Source organism: Euprymna scolopes, chromosome 4 (genome assembly GCF_053919585.1).
Source record: "Euprymna scolopes isolate OS-2025 chromosome 4, ASM5391958v1, whole genome shotgun sequence".
NCBI classification, from domain to species: domain Eukaryota; kingdom Metazoa; phylum Mollusca; class Cephalopoda; order Sepiida; family Sepiolidae; genus Euprymna; species Euprymna scolopes.
Genome location: NC_136485.1, coordinates 8,669,436 through 8,696,660, shown reverse-complemented (window position 1 = coordinate 8,696,660; position 27,225 = coordinate 8,669,436).

Genomic DNA, 27,225 nt, shown 5'->3' with positions numbered 1-27,225 from the left:
GAGGACTGCTAATAAAAAAAATAAATAAATAAACTATCTTATGAAATATATATATTTGCAAGTGTTGCCATATCATCTGCCAGCATTCTACACTTATTTTTTTCCTTAAGCAAACTCCAAGAATTGCACTTCTTACTGATTTATTCCATTTTCTTACCACTATGAAAAAATTGCAAAAGTTGACATCTAACATGTTTCTATCAAATCTTATTAATTCCATGCCAAATTATCAGATTATCAAGAAAAGATTATGGCATAGTTATTATTAACTGATTTACAAGTCACTTTGATTAAATCATAATTTCTGGTGATGTCTTACTATAGTTCTATTTCTTGCAGTAATATATCTCAAGCAGTTCTCCATATTTGCTTAGAAGGATATTTCATTTTTCATTTACTGTCTGATCGGAACTAATATTACACTAATTATTCTATTGAAGGACTTTCTATTGTTTGCTTATGTGATGATGTTTTAAACTACTGTGGAATTTTCACAGGTTCTGCTAGTAAGTATTATCATTATTTAAACAAAAAAAACATATTTGAAATTAGATAATTTTAATGAATAACCTTACTAAGTATCGTCGGTATGTTATCGGTATTGTTGTACTTGTTGTTATACCCTCTTTTTTAAGATAGAATATATTTGCCACCGTCCCGGTGTGTCGAAAGAGACGAGTATAAGTTAAGTTTGGAGAAGGCCTTTAATCCTGGTTGGGAATCCTCCAAGAGATGAAGGTTCGATTAAACTGTCTGTTCCTATTAAATGTAGACGATTACGTTTCAATTGATTTCCATCAGATTTTTGTCTAAACATGCCTTTACGTTGCCATCCCTATCTGTTCCCACCTAATCAGGTACATTCCCAAACCATTTTCCAGCACACTTCACCCAAACTTCCTACAAATCTCCCATTATATCCTAAGCCCTAGGCGAGCGTTCATTCAGCGATACTCTCTCTTTAAGCCAATCCACTACACTCTGTTGCAAGGTGCGCAAGGAAATTTTCAATAGATATAGTATTCTGAAGCAACATCCTCTTTGAACCTGACAGTCGTGTTACTAGTTCCTACTCTTGTGTTGTACAAAGAAACGTTTTAGTGCTCTTCACGATATCATCCACGTGTTTTTGTTGGGTCTCTTTGGATTTGTGGGCAGGCGCCAGGTCCTGCTGCCACAACCAGGGTCTGCCAGCAGCCACCTGATTTTACCATGGGAACACTACACTCTTCAACACATCAAGATACACGTTGGTGTTGACTTTCAAGCCGACTTCGAAGATGTGCGGTGGCACTTAAAACCACACTAAAACCATAACCGTGGCTGGAAACTGTGTTTACGTCACCCTGGACATGTTCCTGTTTTTGGATGCAATTCAGCGATGCATTTTAATGATGCTGGCAACAGTCCTGTTGGACTTGTATAGGTAATTAGCATGTTGTACAGCGGCGCATCTTCTGATCTTGCTCATTAAAAATTTCGTCAATTTCAATCATAATGGAAGGTTCCCATCGCTCTTAGGATTTGTACACAACTGGCTAATTAATAGATGGTCCGCAACAAAAAAAAGGAAACTGTTTTTCGTCAAACGGAAATGGTATCATGCCGTCTATTCTCGGTCGACAATTTTATTTTTCCATGAAAGATTTTTCCCATGACTTCCGTGAAGATAATTATTTTTTTTGTTGATCTAGCAACATTTGTTTTATTGTTTGGAGTATTTAGAAAATGGCATACATCACGGTTGGCTTAGTATTACTCATTGGATGAAATACATCTGTGCTTGCATTAGAATGTTGGTTTTCGTACATGGAGAAAACTACATAAAACTGTTAATTAATAGGTACTAATGTGATACAAGGCTCGTGATATTGATAAAGTGTCCATGGGGTTTCGAAAAAACGCTAAAAATTACCGAAACACTGAGCGCTTCAAGGTTAATAGAAAAGATAATAAAGAAAACGTTTTTCCCATCTTAATATTTATCTCGATTCAAACAAAAGAAATAAAATATTATATATTTTTTTAATTATTTGAGATGAGGTTTCATAATTTGTGCATTCATATTTTTGTGGACTATTATCCTCCTTCTTAAGAGGACGAGTTAACGAGAATGTGGTAGAAGAATAACGACTATAAAAATATAGTCGCTACCTCGTCCTCTTAAGAAGGTCAGAGTATTAGTTGGTCGAGACAGTGTAACAACAACTACAAAGAGGAAGATAACAGTCGGCAAAAGAATAATTTAATAACATAAAATAAAATATCATAAAATGCAATCACAAAATATCATAACAAGAAATTATAAAAAATATTTTTCAAAAACTGTTTGCTGTCAGTTGTTTCTTATCCAAGAAAGTCTATTCATGAAATAATTTTCATTATCCAAAAACTTCGTAAATTTTTTTCCAATAATCATTCACAAATATTGTTTTTATTTTAAATTATTTTTTTCATTGAGATTGGTTTTATTTTTCAGTTAATTAATCATTGCATTAGCTTAGTACGGACAAAAATATACTTTTGATTGCAAAAATTAGTCTGCGTTTCCGCGAAAAAAGAATCAAATAATTTTCTGTTCGGCATACACCGGCGTTTAATTGAACCGTCCGGATAGTTTTGACCGTAACACGATTCTTAAACTCCATAAGTAACAATTAATTTAAAAGAGAGCTGTCAAATTTACGAAAACTGCATCATACACTGATAGACATGCAACTACCTTTACACTTCCCTTCAAAAATCATGATTTCTCCCCACTTATATTCCGAGCATTTTCATTGGCTGAAAACATAAAAATCTGTTATTTCGGTTTACAGATCATACTAAAAACAAACACGCGCATCTTCACTAACATGGACTCTACTTCTACATGAATCAACATTTTCCTGAATATTAAACTAAATAAAAATGTAGCGGAATTGGAAATAACCGAAATGGGGGGGGGGATAAAGAGCTTACCTCGGATACGTTTGTTGTTCTGTTGCAGGCCGAGGGGAAGAGAGTGGATGAGGGTTCCAAGATGGCGCCCATGAGTTTTTATTGGTGTTTATCTTATGAAATTCTCGCAGAATCGTGTGTGCTCTCGCGCGATTATGCAAATATATAATTGCCGGCCACTATATAGGCAGGACGCTGGGAAGCAGTCAGGCAGTGTCCTGCAGATGCTGTGTAAGTGGTTGTGACGGTTAGATTGTTCTTTTTTTTACACAGTGATCACCACTTATCAAGGCCCGGAAGCCACTCAGGGATAAGTTGTGACGAACCACGAATCTGCGAGAAGCGAGTTTTCTTCTACTTTTTTTCTGCCTCATTCTTCTTTCTCTACGATCATTACAGCCAAGAAATCCCTCTCTTCTAGGGGTGAGCGCTGCAGGGCGAAACTGACTATTTACTATCTTTGTTCCTGATTTTTGCTTACTACATTTTGCTGCAAAAAATATGTAAGAATTCAATCATATCTTTTCGTAGTGATACTCTCAAATTTAACTACACACACGATATGGCCGCGCATAGTTTGAAAAAATATACTTTCCTAACGTCGCATTTCGGAGAGATTAACGACGGCCGTTTACATTGCCTTGCCGTAACATTTACTTTTTCCTCAACAAAAAAGTATTCGTAACAAAGCTTTAGAAATAAGTTGTCTAACATTCTTTATTTAATGTTTTCACCGATTAAACATCGACTGTTCGGTCGTTAGTTTTAGCATCGTGAGCGTTCTTGATTATAAAACCTAGTCTTACTAAACGTAACGACCTTGTTTGCTTTTATAATGTATATTTCCAGCGTCCTCAATAATTTAATGCCAGTAAGAACGAATGTTGATAAACAAGACGGACTTCCCTTTTTATGTGTGTGTTTAGCGTCCAAACTGATGACAAGACTGACTGGACGAATCTTAGGAAACTTCCTTTTTTGTACGTTTGTTTTTTTTTTTGTTTTTGTTGTTTTTTTTTTTGTTTGCTTGTTTTTATAGCATCCAACATTATGAAATGACTAAATGAATGAATCTTAGTAAAAATGACGAACATTTTAAATGTTTGTTTTCAGAGTCTGAAATTATGACTCAATGAACGAATCTTAGAAAACAAGACGAACTTGATTTTCCTAACGTTTTAAGTGTCCTTAATTATTATATGATTAAATGAACAAACCATAGTAAACAAGACGGATTTTATTTTTAAATGTTTATTTTTAGCGTCCAAAATGAGATGACTAAATGAACGAATCTTGGACAAGACGAATTTCACTTTTTAATGTAGACTCTCAAAACGATCTCAAATAAATATCTCGCTTTCTTACAGACACTTTCTTATTTAGTAAGATATATATATATATATATATATATATATATATATATATATATATATATATATATATATATATATATTCCTGGCACTACCTTGCGTGCATTTAAATTTGCACTCTTCTCATTTTGGATAGTCTGGGAAATGCCTGCCGCCACGACTTTCGTATCTTGCGAAATTTACATTAGGAAATATCCTGAGCGGCCGATGTTTATGATGTTTTTTTAAGTTTTTTTTTTCGTTTTTTCAATACAAATTTTGCGGGTCAAGTTTAGAGTTTAATCACTTTAAGTTTTTCACGATTTTATTATCATATTGTTTTTTCCTTGCAATATAACATTTCCTTTTATATATTTTGTTTATTAAGATAAAAAAAAATAAATACATGAACTCACAGTAATACTTACGTTTAAAATGATATTTTACCACCAAGCTATCGTATAATAAAATAGCTGTGCTTTGTTTCTTAGAAAAATGGATTTTTTTCATTAATTCGATCCTAGGTATACATTGATAATTATCTATCTATATATCTATAAAATTGAAATTGTCTGTCTGTTTGATTTGAGCCCAAAGCAATAAATGGTAATGCGTCAAAATTGAGTTCAAACTTTAAAAAAACTTGACCTCTGCGGTCTCTACCAAATTACTCAGCTAATTTTTGCTCTGAACATTTAAAATTTTACATAAAGAATATTAAGACATAACGCGAGTTTTTAATTGTTTTTATTGACAGAAATCTGGCTGCCAATGGTGGTCAAAGTTCAAAAGATTTGACCTTTGCGGTCTCTAGCAAACTATTCAATAATTTTGGATCTAAACATTTGAAATTTTACATAAAGGGTAGTCAGACAGGCAGCAAGCTTTTTAATCAGATTTTGGGCAAAAATACTGCTGCCAAGAGGTCATGGTTGGAATAGTTGACTTTTGTAGACTCTACCAAACTCTTCCGCCAATTTTGGGCCTAAACACGTTACATTTTAGATGTAGGGTACCTGGACATGAGTTAAACTTTTTAATCCCATACAACTTCCTTTTCTAATTAAGGATTTACACTGGAATTGATCTTTTCAGAAGAACGTAGTGATTTATAATTTTGTTGAGTAGCTAGTACATATTGGAGACACACATAACGGGGACTCAGAACGAGGATGATAATGACAATGCTGAGACAGTGACAATTTTATTCTGTTTACATCCCGATGACGACTGCGACGATCCTGGGGGACTTTATATTATTATTTATACGGTGATGAGACATTTACACAACAGTTCTTGTTAGCACAGATAGAGGGGAGATAAATTACTTAAGTGTGGAACACATAATACTTTGTTATACAAAGTTCGTTACAGATGATAATAAACACATGTACCTTTCAGTTGGTAGAATGACAACACGAAAACAAACAGTTACAAAATATTAGATGATTTCTTAATTCCCCAAGCGGCCGATAGATGATGTAGGAATTCAAACTTGTATATATGGTCTTTCTTCCACCTTTTACCTCTAAGCACATCAGTTTCATTTTCTGACCCCCCTCTCTCTCTCTCTCTCTCTCTCTCTCTATCTATCTCTCTCTCGCTGTGAGTGTGACTCTGATTATCTCCTAACTTCGAACCCCATCTCAATATATCGAAATCCTCTTTGACGTCAGACTGTGGCTCTTCAACGTGAATAAATTTCACGGGAATTTTACATGTGTCTCTCAAAACACACCTTTGGCAAACAAAGAATTCCCAATTTTAATAGTTCAATATCTGACCTATTTTAAATCATTATCTATATACTCGCATTGTCCATTCTTTTAACTGACATATTTTATATCCAACTATTTCTAAAAGAATTGGCAAGCACTCTTTTTCTCACATAAATAATATTAACAATTGACTGCGTTCCTAGGATTTCAATTATCCATTTTCTGTACACTTGCCTAATGCCTCAAAAGTTCGATTCTAGCCTTTTCCTAATATCATTTTACTTATCTAGTCCGCCTTCTTTCTTACATGAGAATGGGGTAGCCCTTCGCATGTAACACTTTTATTGGCTCACGGTGTTTATTATAGAGCACTTTTTTGTTTATTTGGGCAATTTTAGTTCAAATACTGTACATTTACAAACATTTTCAATGATAATTAAGTATTAGTAGCTATTGGTTAATATATGCAACTGAAGAGACTCTCAATTTTCACACAAAACAACATGTGTTACTTGACTTAGATTCTGCTTAAGAAATATCTCATACTATTTATTTCTCTCCCCCACTTTCTAACTAGCTCATCTGAGCTCCATTCTCTGGTCCCCCTTCGCCAATATTTCACGAAAAACACCTGGCTAGCTGAAACCACTATCAATAATTTCACCCACTCTTTATCCGTGCCTAAATCAAAACGTAGATTGCATGAACAAAGCTTCCTTCTTAGAACTGCACGCCTGTGGAACTCTCTGCCGCTTGCCTGTTTCCCTCCCGACTTCAACTTTGGTGTCTTCAAGTCCAACACAAACAAATTTCTGATGAACCGCCCCCTTAAGTAATGACACTTTATCAAATCTCCAATACTAACTATTACTCCGATACTATCCCATTGATTACTGTACACACAATAACCCTTATCCACGAGTGGATTCTGGGCCTTGATAAGTGGTGACCTCCATGTAAAAAAAACTAACAGTCTCCCAGAAAATCCATTACAATACAGGTTTTCAATTGGAAAACTTCATATTGATGTTTGCTGCAGAAATAGTTGTTTACATAAACGATGTCTTTCACGCGTGATTCGATGGTATTCGTTGATTGCAAAAGGGAAAAGAATGCAAGACATTGAACGGATGTTGGACTAATCAAACAATCAATGAAAATATCGATTAAATACCGTTCGCTTTTTGTGATCGCAGGAAAGAACAGTCGAGGGGCTTTGCAGTTGGACGATTTTATTCGACCAATTATCGGGTGGTTGAAGTTAATGCGAAAGTGAGAAGTGTAAAACCGACCAGAGAAGACATTTAATGGACACTAATTGGCATCTCGAAGACTTTTAATCTTCCCGGCAAAGAAGGAAAAAGAATGAACAAAATAGACGCAAGAGGAATTGAAACGAAACCAGAAAACGATGAAATCATTATAAATTCAAATGACGTTTTATTATAATTTAACCCAAACACCATGAGAAATATAATAAAAAGAAACATTTTATCAATAAATATTTCTTTAACATTTTCCTAGTTAATATATCCGTAGAATTTCTGTTATGATCGTTTACCTCTAAAACATAGAATTCGAATATCTGTTTTACGTTTTAACGTAGTCTTTTATGAAAGCTTCTTCGAGTGAATAGGAAAGATCTATTTGAGATTAAAATCACTGTCGTAGAGGCATTTTTTACTAACTGAATTATTTGAAGTAGGTCAATATTTACTTTGATCTCTAATGCAATGCTAAAATGGCGTGCAATTAGCCGTTTTATTTTCTCTCAGCGATGAAGCAAGCATATAAATACAGTTTAGCTGAATATTTTTTTTTATACCAATGGTAAACTGGCTTTCTCTATGTTACGTGATCGTTACTTTTTAGCAATGTCATTACAGTTCAACTCTATCCGACCTACGCACTATCCGGCACCAGCGCAAAAGAACAAACAAATAAAAAAAAATCTGAATCGCCTCTTTTTCTGTTTTAAAAAAATGCATTTATTGCACTTACTTTCCGAACAGTGACTGTTTCTTGTTTTTTTTCTACTCTTCATTTCGTTTGCCATCAAATTAACAAACCCCTGCCATATCGACACCAGCTTAAAAGTCATCAGTCGACATTCCTGCAATTTTTTTGTTGTTTATTTTTCTTTTAGTCATCAGTCAACATTCTTTTAGTCATCAGTCGACATTCTTTTAGTCATCAGTCGACGTTCTTTTAGTCATCAGTCGACATTCTTTTAGTCATCAGTCGACATTCTTTTAGTCATCAGTCGACATTCTTTTAGTCATCAGTCGACATTCTTTTAGTCATCAGTCGACATTCTTTTAGTCATCAGTCAACATTCTTATTAGTCATCAGTCGACGTTCTTTTAGTCATCAGTCGACATTCTTTTAGTCATCAGTCGACATTCTTTTAGTCATCAGTCGACATTCTTTTAGTCATCAGTCAACATTCTTATTAGTCATCAGTCGACATTCTTTTAGTCATCAGTCGACATTCTTTTAGTCATCAGTCGACATTCTTTTAGTCATCAGTCAACATTCTTATTAGTCATCAGTCGACGTTCTTTTAGTCATCAGTCGACATTCTTTTAGTCATCAGTCGACATCCCCGTAATTGTGCGATTGTGAATGTTAAAATATTACATTCTTCTTTTATGTTTTGTATTGCGCAATTCACAACTTCTGAATTTTCCCACACCGATTCCGATACACCTAAAAGTTACGATTTTTCTGATTCCCAATTCCGATTCAGATTAATCGTCCCCACACTACTGTATGTGTTCCATGGTATTATGGACATTATTTAAATTAAGTTTGTATTAAAGCAGGTTGTTGCGTTAGAGTCTGACCTGAATTTAAATTGTTGAATTTTTTATGCTTGTTGAAATATCTGATGTTTGGACAAAAACTTCATTATTTTTTGTGCATGTCGGGGTGGACACACACGTGTGTATATGCGTGCGTCTATATGTGCCTCTGCCAGTATTGGTGCATGTGATTGGAGCTGGTTCGTATGTGAATTCGCATGTGTACATATGGGCGTGCGTATTTTGGTTGTAGACGCAATTCCATCCCTCCCTCATTTTATCTGTAATCTCAATACAAAATATTGCATTCACGTTCACTGATGCCGCGATTCGCACCAACTCTTTGCTTCAATGTGTTTTCCCAGCTGCCGAACATATAAAACGCTGTCCACCCAATTCGTCTTTTTTAACGCACTTTCTCTCTTCATACGCAAATTAAATAGTATACATTTCAGAATTGTGTCACGAAAACAAAAACAAATTTATTTGGATTAATTTTTTGTTACAAAATATCAAACGTAACCAAAATATGTATAATAGTAGCATCAACGTCTTATTATTCTTTTCCTAAGATAAGCAAACAAAAAAAAGTCTTGTCAATCAAAAATATTTTCAATACGAATGTTTTTTTTATGTTCATTATTGGTAGAAAATCATCTTATATTTATTATCGATACTTTATGATAATTATATTTCAAATTCTTGCATTCGACATTTTGGTCGATTCTTAATCCAGTGCAACTTTTGTTATGCCTGTGAGTTGTTTTATAGTCCTCGTATTCAATTTTGTAATGTTAATTGCGTGTACATAAATATAATTTGAATGGCTCGTATAAGCCTATAAAATGTGATTTTCGTATTATAAAATGTATTATTCAACCTACTGGTTTCATGTTGATTATTTCTTATACAATGTTTTAGTCAATGAGACGTCTGATCTTTTTTTTATGTCTTGTCGACACAGGAATCTTTCTGTCAAACACGTGCATATGCATGCAATTTAAAACTGAACTTTTAGGCCATGGGATTAGCATGCGAGATTTTATTTATCTGAAAAAATTAGAAACACGCATAAAATGCTGCATTACTCTACATGAAAAACGAACTTTGTGATTACAAGATTTTTTTTCTTCAAGTGTATGAGCAAAAATTTATGCTAGTCGGTATTGTTAATAATATTAGAATAGGGTTATCGGGACGTTGTCTGCATCAAGTGTATGTGAACATTAGTGTACTTCACTATTATAATCGAAGTTAACCATTATATGCATACACATACTTTTTGTAGATATGTTAAGGTTTTACCAAACAATGACATTCTTCTTTTAGAAACATTATCTAGAGTCAACAACGATGCGATCGTCGAGCTGAAAGGAATGTGAGTGTGAAAATTCAATTACTAAACTCATAAAAGACCGTTAAAAAAATGTTTTTTCTATTTATTTTAAGCAAAATAATTGAATAAAAAGCAATTAGTTTCTCTGACGCAAAACAAAACGAGAAAAAAAAGATGTTAAATTCTGTTTTATTGAATCTTTTTAAATTGTATCTTGGAAAATTAAATTTGATTTTAAAATGTGAACAGTTTTTTAGAGATCTTCAGACGATGTTTAGTTTAGCGTGTTTGCGGGTAAACGTGTGTTCAAAATTCTGCGCACATATATACTTTGTGCGTGTATATATGTATATATATGGCTTATTCTATGTGCTTATTGTGCCAACTTATGTCTATTATATGCGTGCACGCGTGTGTCCTTGTCTATTGTTGTACTATGTACTTTTTGATGCGTATCCAGTCGTGTGACGTTGTGTAATAATGTTACTACGTATTATCTTTGTGAGTAAGCATGGGTGCATTAGTTAGTTTACTTCCTTTTTCTAGTGTGTTTATAGGTGTGTTTTAACATATTATTTATAAATGTTTTGTTGTACGTGCAGATGTGAGTGGTTAGTGTATTATTTCACATATTGTGGGTTCGTTACGTGTATGAAGTGTGTTGTTGTCCGTAAATATTTTCTTTATGCGTTCTTACATATGTGATTCTGTTTTACATAATTACATGCACATATTTTGTGTGTATGCATCTGTTTCTGTGTATTGTTATGCTTTTTTTTCTTTTCTTTTTTATTCAATTTTCACCCCAAACAGGGCACAGTGCCACTTTGAAGCAGGGGGTCACTATCAGGGACTTAATTAGCGGGGTCATTATGAAGGGAGATGAGTAGAAAGATGTTTGTTAACATTACACTTGAACTTCTGCATAGCAGTGCAGTTGGGAAAGCAGAATCCCGGGAGGGAGTTCCAAAGACCCGCAGTTCTGGGGAAAAAACTATTGGAGTAAAAGGCTTTCTTGCACCTAGGGATCTCTACTGTAAAGGGATGAGACTTAGTAGCTTGTTGGGTTTGTCGGGGGTAGTTACGTCGGGGAGGTACAAGTGTTTGCAGTTCGTCAGAGCATTCACCATTAAAGTATTTGTAGAACAGGCAGAGGGATGCAACATCTCGTCGATGGGACAGAGGTTGAAGCCTAGATGACAGTTCAGGACCTATCAGGTTGGCGACTCTCTTTTGAACCCTGTCCAGGAGCGAGAGACAAGCAGCAGATGCATCGGACCGAGGAGCCGCTTGCGAGAAGGCTCCATGTGCACGTTGTCTCTCCTCTGTTTTCCGAACACGACGACGGGTAAGATGCCGCCGCTGCCCTGTGCCACTCCCGACGACGGCTGTGACGTTGACTACGACGACGAAGACGACGACGACGACTAGGACGACGTCGACGATGACGACGACGATGACAACCTCGACGATGTCAGAACGCACCTTGACGATCGCGTCCGTGTGCGCTGCCGTTGTTGTTTGTCGTTTGTTCGTTGTCTTACACTATTTTGTCTGTATACGTCTACCGCTATTTAGTATTCTGCTTATGTATTTTCCTTTGTACGTGTTAATGCCAAGACAATACTTCTATCTGTATATATATATTTCCTCGCCGTCTGTGCGGTTGATTTAAGCTGATCTGTCTTTATATTCGCTTGTGTGTATATGTGCGTGCGTATCTTGTTTGATAAAGCGATTTTGTTTTCGATCATTCAATGTGAACACCTTAAATATCAAATAAAATGTACCGTGAAAACACGTTGTCATTAGCACAACATTTAAACGCCGATGCAAAATACTCCACTCGCTGACTCTCATTAATTTGTTCTTCTTAATGCAGCTATCTACCTCATATGCAAATTAATACATTTACATTCTTAAACTACACGTCCCTATTACCTTTGAATATAATTACACATCACATAGACCCGCACTCAAATTAGCACTTACATCTCTATCGCTTAATACACAGCCAGATCCAACTATCCTTCCATACACAGACAGATACAACTATCCTTCCATACACAGACAGACAGAACTATCCTTCCATACACAGACAGACAGAACTAACCCTTGATAAACGAGTAGGCAAAACTAGCCCTGCATACACAGACAGAAACAACTAACCCCCTCATACATTTCCAAACATAAGGAGCCGTTCATATACGGGTAGAAAATTAGCTCTTCTTAATTGCCAAATGCAACAAATCCATGAATCAACTCTGGCAAAATGTGTTCCAAAAATTGTTCACGTCTAAGATCACATAGAATCGTTAATATATATTAAAATATGTTGCGATAAACTATTTGTTATATGTTATAAAATAATATTTTTGTTTTAAGTAAGAATGTTTACAGGATCCAAAATCCTACAATAAAGCAAGCAATACTTTGGATGAACTTAACGCAGTGTACGGAATATACTTATTAGTATCTCTCAATGCGCATTCCACCCTAGTTGACGTCAATCTAACACAGGCAACGCGTCAGCAGATGTACCTTAATTTATTCTATATGAGCACGTACGTTTTATCCTTACTCAGTTCGGTTTTGGCCAGGTTCAATATGTAGGCACTCGAATGCTACTGTTGCTGACGAGTACAATCATCACCAGCACTTATGGAAGTATCAGGTGTAGCAACAGCATTTTCTTCGGTCTACCTGTAAACATAACAACTCGATCTCATCACATATTTTTTTGTTAATTAAGGTAGTCGAAATCTTATAATCGACCTCTTACAACACTTTCATTTTGATGGTAATGTTATCTATATATTAATACAATTCTAAATATTTATTTATTTATATATATATATATATATATGTATATAGATATATATACCAATAAAACTTTCGAACGGATGGGCCGAATTGAAAATGTTTTCCCCCTGAAACGTGTGAGTCTCTAGATTGTCCTTATTTATATATGGTTCGTAACGAACAACGCCGAGTCACACAAAAAAACTTGAAATAAGGAGTTTGGGGCCGTTTCTTCTTGTAGAAAAGGTTACCTGTCCATGTCAACGGAATTTAGCACTGTCTGTATACAGTCACGGTTGCATCTTTCGGCGTACGGATGGGACTTGTGGCGCAATGGATAATGCATCTGACTACAGATCAGAAGATTCCAGGTTCGAATCCAGACAAATTGAGTAATAATTTTAACCATCATTTATCATACGTTTACTAATTATCCTTGCTCTTAGGGTATTTTTATTTTTCAATGATTTGTGAATATGCGAATTTCCCATACTCAGAGTTCACAGGGTAAGCGTTGATGTTGAGTGTACTTGATGTTGAGTGTACTTGATGTTGAGTGTACTCGATTTTGCGTTTGGCTCAGCGCTGTGTGTGCCGAAGGGCGCGGCTGCTAGCTTTCAATATGAATATAATGAATTGTCTTTGCAACATAAGTTTATTTTTGACTAAATAATTAAATTGCAATTTCAAGGACAAGTTTTTCTCTCAAATGACGAAAAGTGATTGCTTGACGTTTTCAGGACAACATTTCTTCTCAATGATTCAACGATAGAAAGACTGTATGATAGTTCTTCCAGATTTTCTACGCTGCAAACATAATTCTTCCTCCGAAATAATTCAATTTTCTTTTATATAACATTGATATATTTTTGATAGATTCCCTCGAAGTTGCTACGGATTTCTCTAAAGTCTTACATTGTCTTTAGTTAGGTAGTCATAATGCTTCCCCGACTGATGATCAAACACTAGCGCCTTGGCTATCAGTCGTTTTGGCCGCTTACGTGTACATATAAAAACTTCTCCTCTGTTTTCAAACTGACGTTCCAGATACATCCTTCCAGTGTTTTCTAAAACTGTGATAGTATTTGTTTATTCTAAATAACAAATTTTATGTAACTTTATTATTGTTCACAAACTTAAGATTTTTTTTACATGGGGGTCACCACTTATCAAGGCCCGGAGGCCACTCAGGAATAAGGGTTATTGCAAGTACAGTAATCAATGAGATAGTATTGTAGTAATAATTAGTATTGGAGATTTGATATAGTGTCTTACTTAAGGGGGCGGTTTGTCAGGAATTTGTTTATGTTGGATTTGAAGACATCCAAGTTGTAGTCACGTAGGAAACAGGTAAACGGAAGAGAGTTCCACAATCGCGCACTTCTGAGAAAGAAGCTCTGCTCATAGAATCTACGTTTGGATTTAGGCACAGATAAAGAGTGGGGAAATTTTTTGACAGTAGTTTCAGCCAGACGGATGTTTCTCGTGAAAGATTGACCAGGGGGACAAGAGATTGGAGCTCTGACGAGCACTTGCCATGGAAATAACGATAAAACAAAGATAGGCTCGCAACGTCTCTTCTGTGGGAGAGAGGCTGCAGGGAAGAGAAAAGGGCATCCCCCACCAAACTACGAAGTCTATTTTGTACTCTGTCAAGGCACGATAGGCTGTTTTTAGCAGCCCCTGCCCAGATATTGCAGCAGTACTCCATCTTTGGACGTACTTGGCTTTTATACAGATAGAGAATTGCATCATTGGTGAGATATCTTCTGGAGCGGTAGAAGGAGACCACCATTTTTCCAGCGTCCCTGGCAACAGATTTGATGTAAGTGTTCCATCTCAGATCAGGAGTAAAGGTCAAACCCAGAAGCTTGTCAAAACATGGAGCCTCTCCAAGACGAGAGCCATCCATTTCAACTGATGCCAGATGGGGATCAGAGCGTTGATGCTGTAAAGATAGAAGCTTGGTTTTAGATGCATTAAAAGTGACCAGCCACCTCTTCCCCATTGTACTACTCGCTGAAGATCAGAGGAGAGAGAATTAGAGAGAACTTTGTCATTTACGGCGTTTGTTGTGTTGCCATAGATCGTCGTGTCATCAGCATAGATGTCAACGAATGATTTAAGTATGTGTTTTGGGAGATTATTGATGTAGATAAGGAAGAGAGTTGGGCACAGGATGGACCCCTGGGGGACTCCAGTATTAATACTGTGGGCCTCTGAGTTCTGCCCATCAACCACTACTCTTATGAACCTATCAGAGAGAAAGATTCCAAATCAACTTTATTACGAATTAAAATATATTTGAACAACATCATTTCTCATAGTGAAACATTCAATACTTTAAGAACAATCGTATTACCATCTGACTGGTAATGAAATGCTATTGTAGAAACCACCCCATAGAACATGGCTATGGGAAACGGATGATAAATTTATAGAATGTCTACTGATTACCAACGAAACAAAAAACAGCGGACGAAACGAAACTTATTCTTTAGAAACGTTGGCTTAATAAGCGCGAACTACTTGCACGGGAACACTAAAAATGCGAATGTAGAAAAGGGGAAACAGAGGATTTACTACAGATAGACACAAATATTCTGAAATCGGTACAAGGAAGAAAATATATCCATCGCATTGGATTTACTCTGAAAATGTGACAGGCTTGAAGATTTACAAAATACTAGACAAACTGATAAAGTTGATTGAAAAAGAAATGAGATCATGGAGACTTGAATTGACAACTGATAGGCAATACATAACTAAGATAAAAATGCAAAAGGGGATTTCCTTATAACCGATGCTCTTCACCATAATGATGCCGTCTTTTACTTTACTATGCAAATGCCAAGCCGGATACAAGTCTAACAATACAAAATAAAACCTGAACCATCGAAGTATATGAACGACCTGAAACTGTTCACAAGGCACAACACATAATTATTGACGTTAATGCACTCAATCAGATTTTTCAGAAATGAAAAGTGCGAACTGATATTTATAAGGCGGATACAATGGAAAGTTAAGAATTACCCAACCAAGTGGAGATCATGACTCTAGATTATGACCTACAAATAATTGGAGGTTCTACAGCTGATCAACATAATCAAATCAACAGAAATGAAATAGAAAATTAGTAAAGAATTCTTAAAAAGAATAAAATAACTCTTAAATATTGATTATAGAGAAGGACCTTAAGAAAATGTATAAACATATGGAGAGTATCGCTAATAATATACTCTGGATCGTTCATAAGCTGGAACAAAGAAAACTCAAAGCATCTCGACCATACGTGCAGGAAACATATAGCCAGGTACCATGCGCAACACGGAAAGGATAATGTTCATCGACTCTACGTGAAACGATAAGATGGAGGAAATAAATTGCTTTACATAGAAAACAAATGACACAAAAATTTAGAAAAAATATAATAACGCAAAACACAGAAAGGATAAGACATTGTAAAATTGGACAAAACAGAAAACAGAGAGTCAAAAGATAAAACATAAAACTATGAAAGAAAATTGCTACACAGATGATTCATGAGAATGAATAAAGATGAGATAGACGGAAAAACTTGAACAGGTTACTAAACTGATAAATAACAGGCGCACAAAAAAAACGCGGTTATAACCAACTATATTAAGACCAATATCGACATGCTATGAGAAAAGAGCAAAAAAACGACGCTATAAATAAAGAAACGACACGATAAACGACATAATACTTGAATGCAGAAACATCGACCCAACAGATCATATATAAACCTATCCAAACAAGAAGACCGGATGTCATATTAATCATGTCATTTTCAAAATGAACAGTTTTTTTCAGATCGTAGATTTCGCTTTGCCAGAAAACCACAATGTTAATATGAAGGAAACAGAAATAGTCAGAGAGCTGAACAAAGTGTGGAAGATAAAGAGAGTCAATAATAGTAGATACATTACTGAAAACCACGGAAAAAGAATGATAGACATTTGATTCAAGATAATGACTGCGAATATACAGCTGATAACAGTTATGCAAACAACTGAAATATTAGGAAAAACACTTGAATACATAGATTAATACACAAAAGCTCCAAACATTAATCGGGTATATATAAATTGTAATAGAAGTTTCAAAAAGATACAGAAACGTGACATGGAATAAAGAAAACTTAAATAGGTTAATTATAAATTACTTATAGTGTACAGCAAATAGTTATGAAGGGGCAAGTAACCAGACGTTTGTTGGATGAGTGCGAAGAGAACGTCGAAGAGAACTGGACATTGGGGCATTTATTACTACCCAAATCACTATCAAGGCCAACGGTTTTTGCAAGCGAGAAATCAACGGTTTAAAGATCTTATGATAACGCAAATTCATTCACAAATGTAATTGGAAATAGGCAGAAAATACTAGACATATGAGAAGATTTGTTGATACCTAGAATCTAGAAAATACTACTAGATGTTGAGAGCGATAAATCATTGATTATATCCTGTATGAAAGCTCTTAGAGATTACAATTGTCACTCAGACTCCAGGAAAAACCAGGGTTGTTTTCAAAGAGAATTCTGTGATGATGATCTGTGTGAAAACTCCTATTGAGTAACAATAATAGTAATACGATCAACAGAAGATCGATTAATATACTTATTTAAGGACTTTTTTCCACTCGTAAAGAAATAACCACAAGTTGGTATGATTATTGAAAAATCATATTAAATGGTTCATGTGCGAAATGTTAGTAACTAAAAATATGCAAAATTGAGGAAGTGGATGTTTTCATTGTTTTCTACTCGAATATAATACAGAGATCTTTGTATGCTTGATGTTCTTCGAACGAGATGTCAATTTATGTTACTTAAGTCAACTCTAAATCCTAGCCATTTGTTGTATTTGTTGTGGTAGGATCTACCTAATTAACATACGGGAAGTGTTAGCTATATAAATAAGGTTAGTACCGTAAAGACGGAAGCGATCCAACGATAGCCTCAGTGTGAGACTCAGAGAGACACGAGATCGAGAGTCGACGACCACCTAGCCGACACCTTCTCCAGAGATGGTCTCCCCTAGACTATACAAATGGACGTTATGTAAATATATGTATATACTTTCTTGCTTTCTGTATATCTGTTCTACTTTACTTCTGTGCTGTTGTTATTTATTCCATGTGTTCAGTCGACCTTCAACAGTATTGACCCGTTGATTAACTGACGTAAACTTTGAAAAACAAACAAAAATATATTACTAAATGCATTTCCTGTTTTCTTCTCATGCAAACTGAATTTCGAGGATTATATAGCAAGAAAAATTCTGATAAAATTCAATGTTATTTTCTAATCATGAATTCGTATTTTTATCCTTAAGAATTAGACGTTTAATAAACTCATTTGACTCATTATATAACGCACTTCAGCTGTTTATTCTCTTAAATGTAAGTTATAATGCGTAACTTTACCATAAGTTGAATAGAATGAAAAAAATTGATTTTGAAGTTTTTGCAGAAGAAATAGAGAAAGAGAATAAAATATGCAAGTTAGCAAATGTGTATATGCGCTTTCAATCAACTTGCATGTATTTTCGGTATTCAACTAAAACGATCTGCGGTAAGAAGTGTGATTGAATATCTCAAAACTTATGGGTCAATATAAACTACTCATACTCCAAAGTATATTCATTATCTGTTAGAAAACCTTTGCAATCAAATTTACGTGCTTTTTTCGTAACTTTATTTCTTCTCAAAAAATGAATTGTTCCTTTTCTAGAGCTAATGCTTTATTTCTCACTGACATACGCAGATTATCTATATGCGATTATTTATTTAAGCTTTTGCTTATCTCTCAGAGTCTGTATTTTAAAAAGCGATGATAAATTATAGTATCCCTATCAACACTTGACCAACTAATCATAATATAGCATAGTTTTGTTGTAGTCATTTTTTTTTGTTTGGTAAGTTACCAGCCCAGTAATATATCTGGTTTGATCGAATATTGTCACCTGATAATAGCATATCTAGAAGAAGATGCCATTGTGTAGCTATGTGGGGGGGATTTTATTTGAGCTGTGAATATTAAGTTATTTGAATTTGTGATCACAGTTTCCTTAAGTATTTTCATATCAGCTATCCTCACAACCCCATGTACAAACAGACCGAGGACGCTTGCGTATATCTCGCAGGCGTTTTAACTCATCGCAGTGTGTATGCCTGTACATGTATGTATGTATGTATGTATGTATGTATTATGCATGCATGTATGTCATTTGATCCACGACTGGGACTTAGGTTATTGGGCACCAGAGACTACTCCACACGCTGGTGGGTCATGTATGCCGCAGCTAACAAGGCCTAAGCTCCTCTGAATGTTTCTGTCAGGGCTACCTTACCCTTAGCCTTTGGTTAAAAAAACCTTGGCCCACAAAGCAGTGGAGGGGTAGTAATACGGCGCAGGACATGTAGTTCTGGGGAAAAACTATCAGATACAATGCCTTCTTAAATATACGGATCTCTACTGTGTAGGGCGAGATTTTGCTGCTTGTCGGGTTTGTCGAGGATATTTATGTCGAGGGGGTACAAGGGTTTGTAATCGACGAAATGTTGCATCCCTCTGCCTGTTCTACAAGTACTTAATGGCGAACGTTCTGACTAACTACAAGCACTTCTACCCCCTCAACGTGACTACCCCAGAAAAACCCGAGAAGCAGCTAAATCCCACCCCTTCACAGTAGAGATCCCTAGGTGTAAGATGGCCTTCCACTCCAATAGTTTCTTCCGCATAACTGCTAGACTTTGGAACTCCCTTTCGGGATTCTGCTTTCCCAACTGTACTGACATGCAGAAGTCCAAGTGTAATGTGAACAGATATCTTCCTGCTCATCTCCCTTTATAATACCCCTGCAACTTATGTCTCCGATAGTAGCTCCCTACTTCAAAGTGGCACTATGCCTTGTTTGGGGTGAAAATTGAATTTTAAAATAACTTGTAGAAGGGACGCAACATTTCGTCGATGGGGCAGAGACCGAAGCTTAGATGATAGTTCAGGCACTATCAGATTGGCAACTCTCTTTTGAAACCTTTCCATATAAGAGACTAGCAGCAGAGCACCAGCCCAAATGTGACAACAATACTCCATACATGAGAAAATGGTGGCCTTGTAGAGGTGCAGGATACTTTCATGAGTAAGTAACTTTCTAGCAAAGTAGAGAGAACCCACCTTCTGTGCAGCAGCCTTGGCAATGCTCTCAATGTATCTGTTCCAACTCATGTTTTCTGTGAACGTTAAGACGAGGTGTTTGAAAGAAGTACTTACAGGTAATGTATCTTTAGCCATTGTTATTTGTAGTTGAGAAGTTGTTTTTTGTAATTATTGAAGGAAACAAGCTTACCATGATACTTGACTTTGCATTTTAAACTTTAATTCAACCAATTATATATAAACATAATTTATGAAATTAACAATGAAATGTACATTAAAATGTATTGTAGACAAAGTCACTTCGGCGATGCATATGATGTTTTCTTACGGTGAACCGCCATGGTTCCCCAACTAGAGAAAGCAATCAAATTGATCGATTTTCATGACAATAAAAATATATATGGGAATGTGAAACATTTGTTAATCATCATTAAATCCTTATTAATGTCTGCTCTCCCTGTTAGTATATGCTAGTATATATATATATATATATATATATATATATATATATATATATATATATATATATAGTCTGTTTATGATACATCCATTATACAAACAAGCGAGTTTAATTGGATTTACATCTAGGAAACCAATCGATACAACCGATATATATAAATATATATTGCAATTAGGAAGGGAAGACTTTTATGATTCATAATTAAAAGTAAATTTGTATATATATAAATATATATATATATATATATATATATATATATATATATATTCCTTTAATATTCTCTCCAAGAAGGGGGGAACAGCAGAGGAAAGAACGAGAAATGGGGGGGGGGCAACTGACCGGTTTCGACCCTCGCTTCTCAAAGCTGTATCAAGGGAATTTTTAAAACAAATAATGAAAATGCGATTAAAATTGCGTTTTATTCAATTTACGGGGAGAAAAAAAAGTGGGGAAACGATTAAAATAAAACAGCGTTATGGTCGAATACCCTAGAGGTTAATCACCTTCAAACCCAGGAGGCATTCCATTTGCTTGCAAAGAGAAGATTTTCTAAGTCGAACGTGAATAGTCCCAAAGATCTTAAGGTGATATAATGAATGAGCACGAATAAGAATAGAAAAAGAGTCCGTGCTAAAGTTCGCTGCACAAGACGGCGTTTTAAGTAAATGATCAGTAATTGAGGACCCGTATGTGTTAGTAGATACAGCTTTGAGAAGCGAGGGTCAAAACCGGTCAGCTCGCTCCCCATTTTCTTTCTTTCTTCTTCTGTTGCCCCATTTTTCCCTCTTTTTGGAGAGAAGATTAAAGTATAAATATTTATATATATATATATATATATATATATATATATATATATATATATATATATATACAAATTTACTTTTAATCATGAATCATAAAAGTCTTCCCTTCTTAATGTCAATATTTCAATTTTGTATCCCTAACAGCATTATATAAATATATATATATATATATGTGTGTGTGTGTGTGTGTGTGTGATATGTGTGTGCGTGCGTATGTACATATGCTTATTAATAAATTTATGTTATATTTATATAAGAAACTAATATATTATTCAAAGTTGAAAATTAAGTTTATTTAATTTTATATGTTCAATACATCTGGACATTTTAAACAGTATATTTCTCGTTAAAAATCATTGTGATATACTAAAGAATATATATATATATATATATATATATATATATATATATAAAGACAGTTTTGTACAATATTTTCAAAATATATAATTATTTGTAATTATTTGAGAAGTTTGCAAAGGTTTCATTTGTTAGAAAGACAGTAATATTTACATTGTTATGAAATATTTTGATATTCGAATTATACCTTCGAAAAAATCAATAGATAAGTAAAAATAAGACAAAATATTAGTGCATTAAACACGGGAATTAATATAATAACATGTTTAAGATTTTAATATTTGCCCAGTTTTCCTTGGCCTTTAGCCTGGCAAACTTTGAAATATGATAATGGAAATTAAGCTCACAAATAAAAATAAAACCGAATTGAAATTTGGAAAACGGAAATTAAGCTAAACGGAAGCAATATTAGAAAAACGTATTAAATGTTCCAGCCCTCTTTAAATAATGTCCAAACGTTTGTTTAAATATGTGCGTGTATGTATGTGTGTATGTTGTGTGTGTATGTATGTGTGTGTATGTTGTGTGTGCGTGTGTGTGTGTGTAGAAGTAGCCTTATAGACGTGTGTTTGAAAAGTTTGTACCAAACTTCTCTCCGAATATTTGGTCTACAGAGTTGAAAGTTGATTGATATAGAATTTAGATGTATAATCTACTTAATATTTGTTTTTTGGATGTGAATGGGTCAAAATTGGAATAAAAACATTTCATTGTTCAGATTTTCAGAGAAAGAAAAAACATAATCCAAATCTATCTATCTATATATCTATAAAAATGAAAGTGTCTTTCTGTCTGTGGGTGTATCTGTGTGTCTGTGTGTGTACAGTTCCCTACGCAATATCTTTGTCAATTTTAAGTCTATAGACTCGAAATTTGATATACAGGGTACTGAGATTTGGGAAAATCGATGTGATCGGTTTTCGGCCAGAAATTTGGGGCTATTAAGGAGTGAAGGTTCAACGAGTTGGCCTTTGAGAACTCTACCAAACTCCTCTGACAATTTTGGGTCTAAACACTTGAAATTTTAGATATAGGTTCATTGGACATGGATCTAACTTACTAACTTGATTTGAGCCTAAAACAATAAATTTTAAAGGGTCATAATAGGGGTCAAATTTTTAAAAATTTACCATTTTTTTTTGTTCAACATACATCTCCAAATACCCGGGCAACGCTAGGCAACGCCGGGCAACGCCGGGCAACGCCGGGCACCCTATGCTAGTATATCTATAAAAGTGAACGTGTCTGTGTGTTTGTCTGTGTGTGTGTCTGTGTGTGTACATTTCCATACGCAATAACTTAGTCAATTTTTAGTCTACAGACTCGAAATTTGATATACAGGGTACTGAGATTTGGAAAATTCTTTGTGATCGTTTTTCGGCCAGAAATTTGGCGTTTAAGGGGTCAAAGTTAAAGGATTTTATCCTTGAGAACTCTACCAAACTCCTCCGACACTTTTGGGTCTAAACACTTGAAAGTTTAGATATAGGTTCATTGGACATGGATCTAACTTAACAACTTGATTAGAGTCCAAAACACTAAATGTTAAGGGGGCACAATAGGGGTCAAAGTTTTAAAAAATTGACCGTTTTTTCTTCTTTGTTTTTTTTTTCTTTTTACTCAGCATACGCCTCCAAACACCCGGGCAACGCCTGGCACGCATGCTAGTTATTTATAAAATGTAACATTCAAAATTTAATTAAGCACTTCGAAACATGGAGAATGCTCATCTTTCTCTCTTTGCTCGTCTCTCACTCTCTCTCTCTCTCTCTCTCTCTCTCTCTATATATATATATATATATATATATATATATATATATATATATATATATATATGTGTGTGTGGGATATATAAAATAAATTATATAAATATATAAAAAAAAATTATATAAATATATATATAAAAAAAATTGTAAATGGCTTACGGTTCTCTGTAGGAACTTCTCATGACTCTGTTTTTAAATAAGGATACGAAAATAAGGTGATATATTAATATTTAAATGGGCTTTTCTGTAACCACAGCAACGGTAAATGGTTCTCGCATGCTTTTCCCATTAGGGATTTTCCCATTTTTTTCTTTCTCTTCAAAAAATGCTCCATTGCCAAAAGTGTATTTATTCATAAAGTCTGAAGAAATGCTGGTTTTTTTAAATTTTCAAACGATATAATGTTTGAAATTGTAGAACTGAACATGGAAACAATTGTAACGTAAAATGAAGTACACCTTGTTTTGAAGTCTTGGTTTTGCCTACACAGTATATATAGATAGAATTCAGATGAAAAATCCTGATAGATATTACTTGAAGTAATACTTTCAAGGTGGTCCTAGCCAAAGAGGAAAAGCTCAATATTTAAAAATAGAGCAATATATAAGTTTCGTGGTTAAATTTTAAATTCTGAAAAAAACAACATATAGAGACATATATTCGATTTAAGAATTTAATTTAAGTAATCCATGGATTTTCAATTATGGCACATATCATCAGAGGAAATGAAATGCAGTTAGCAAAATGTTCAGCTGCGAATGGCCGCTATTTTGCTTTTCAGCACAAATATAAAAATAGCAAAGATAGCAAAGTAATCCTGAAGATGATATTCAGAACGTTGCGTTGGGCGGCTTGCTTCAGATAAAGATAGTTTGTTTTCTTGTTTATAGTGGGCGAGGGAAGCCTTTTAGATGAGGGAAAAAGGAGAGTGGGGTGAAGTAGAGAGGGTAAAGAGAGAGGGGGACATTTAAAATTGGACGACCATACAAGTTAGTAACGGATATTTTTCGGCGGGGGGGGGGGTATTGTATTTTAGTATTCTTTAAAAGGGTTGACCTCTTGATTTTAAGTTCAAGTGGGAAATGGATAATGGTTGGCGTGATAAGGGGTGAGTGTGCTGTTTCTGCTGTGCGGATGAATTGGAGATAAAGACGAGTCATGGTGTGAAAATATTGAATATTTGGAAGGTTACTTAATTAAGTGAGTTTAAGATTGGGTTCTTTTAATTTTGAGTGTATATTTAAAGGTTACTTGATTAGTTGAGATAAGACAGTTCAGTACGCTTGTTGTCGTAGTGTGATCTGGTTTAATTAAGTTTGTTTAAATTTTATTTAAAATACATATATTTCTGTTTGGAGTCGATCTATGGATGAGTTTGTTTTGTTGTTTGTTGAGTTGGAATTGATGTTTGAGTGAGTGCTTTGTATACTGTGGCTAATTAGCTATTTTATAAAGGGTGGAATTGAGTTAAAGCTGGAGCTGGGTATGGGATCGTCCAAGCGTGGTTGATTTTAACTATTTATATAATGATTATATGTATACCCATCTCTCAAAACTAAACATAAGTGCAGATATAAGCACATATATACCCACAGACACACACACATAAGTACATATAAATATATAGACATACACATATGCATATACATAGTATATAATCACGCACAAACACTTATCCATACCATGCTTACATAAATACAGACTTATATACATACGCATCGTTATACTAATGCGCATGTGCACTCAATCATATATATAATATCATACCGCAAACACGCATATTTGAGAAGGTAACTACTTATAAAGTCGGGCGATTATTCATCCGGGCGGTTATGCATGCGCGCGTGCTCGAGTGTACAACTGCGCTCATATGCACGGCCGAACATCGATATAATCAAGTGCAAGCATGCAAGTCATACCCCCTTTTGCATACCATCGTATACATACAGCAAATAAACATCTACAGAAGTTTTATGTCTAAAAAGAGATAAAGGTGCGCACACTGATATATCTAACATAAAATTACAAAGAGCGTGCACCTACCTTTAAAGATATATATACATTAACAAATGATCGGGTTTATCTAATGATTCTATTTTTGAGAGGGGGATAATCCCCCATTGCCAACACATTTATATGGTCCAGGGAGATATAGATAGTTAGAGTGTACCAATATACGGCTAAGGTGTGTAACTCCGTTAAATGTCCATGCTCACACAAACACGCGCACACATACACACACACATATATATATATATACATACATATATATACATAAACACACATACATACGCGTATACACGCACACATACATGCATACATACATATATATACTACAGCTCATAATCAAATGTATATACACTGAACACAAAACGAACGTCTACAAGCTCACACATATATATACATCAACATATATAAGGAAATGAAGTTAATGCAGACAGGATTCTTTTTTACACGGTGGTCACCACTTATCAAGGCCCGGAAGCCACTCATGGATAAGGGTTATTGCAAGTCCAGTACGTTAGTGTGGAGATTTAATGATGTGTTTACTTAAGTGGGCGGTTCATTAGGAATTTGTTAACGTTGGACGTGAAGACATCCAGGGTGTAGTCAGGCGGGAAGCAGGTACACGGAACAGAGTTCCGAAGGCGTGGAGTTCTAAGAAAGAAGCTTTGTTCATGGAATCTACGTTTTGATTTAGGCACAGATAAAGAGTGGGGAAAAATTTTCACAGTGGATTCAGCTAGACGGGTGTTTTTCGTAAAAGATTGGACCAGAGATTGGAGTTCAGACGAGCACTTGCCATGGAAATAACGACAAACAAGGATAGGCTCGCAACGTCTCTTCTGTGGGAGAGAGGTTGCAGGGTAGAGAAAAGGGCATCCCCCACTAAACCACGAAGTCTATTTTGTACTCTGTCAAGGCTGGATAGGCTGTTTTTAGCAGCTTCTGCCCAGATATGGAAGCAGTATTCCATCTTTGGACGTACTTGGCTTTTATATAGATAGAGAATTACATCAGTAGTGAGATATATTCTGGAGCGGTAGAAGGATCCCACCATTTTCCTAGCGTCCCTGGCAACAGACTTGATGTACGTGTTTCATTTCAGATCAGGAGTAAAGGTCAAATCCAGAAGCTTGTCAAAACATGGAGTCTCTCCAAGACGAGAGCCATCCATTTCAATTGATATCAGATGGGGATCAGAGCGTTGATGATGTAAAGATAGGAGTTTGGTTTTAGATGCAGTAAAGGTAACCAGCCACGTCTGAACCACGCGCTCGAGATCAGAGGAGAGAGAATCAGAGATAACTTTTTCGTTTACAGCCTTTGATGTGTTGCCGTAGATGGTCGTGTCATCAGCATAGATGTCAACGAATGATTTAAGTATGTGTTTAGGTAGATCATTGATGTAGACCAGGAAAAGAGTTGGGCCTATGATTGACCCCTGAGGGACTCCAGCATTAATACTGCAGGGCACTGATCTTTGTCCATCGACCACTACTCTTATGAGCCTATCGGAGAGAAATGATTTAATGATTGAGAAAACATTTCCAGTTATACCGGAGCTGGAAATCTTGTGAAGTGGGCCCTTGTCGAAGGCCTTTGTTATGTAAAGAGCAATTGCCCTAGAAAGGAGGCCTTTCTCAAGAGATTCATTAACCTGTGAGATATAACCGTTAGCACATCTGCGGTAGATCTTGCAG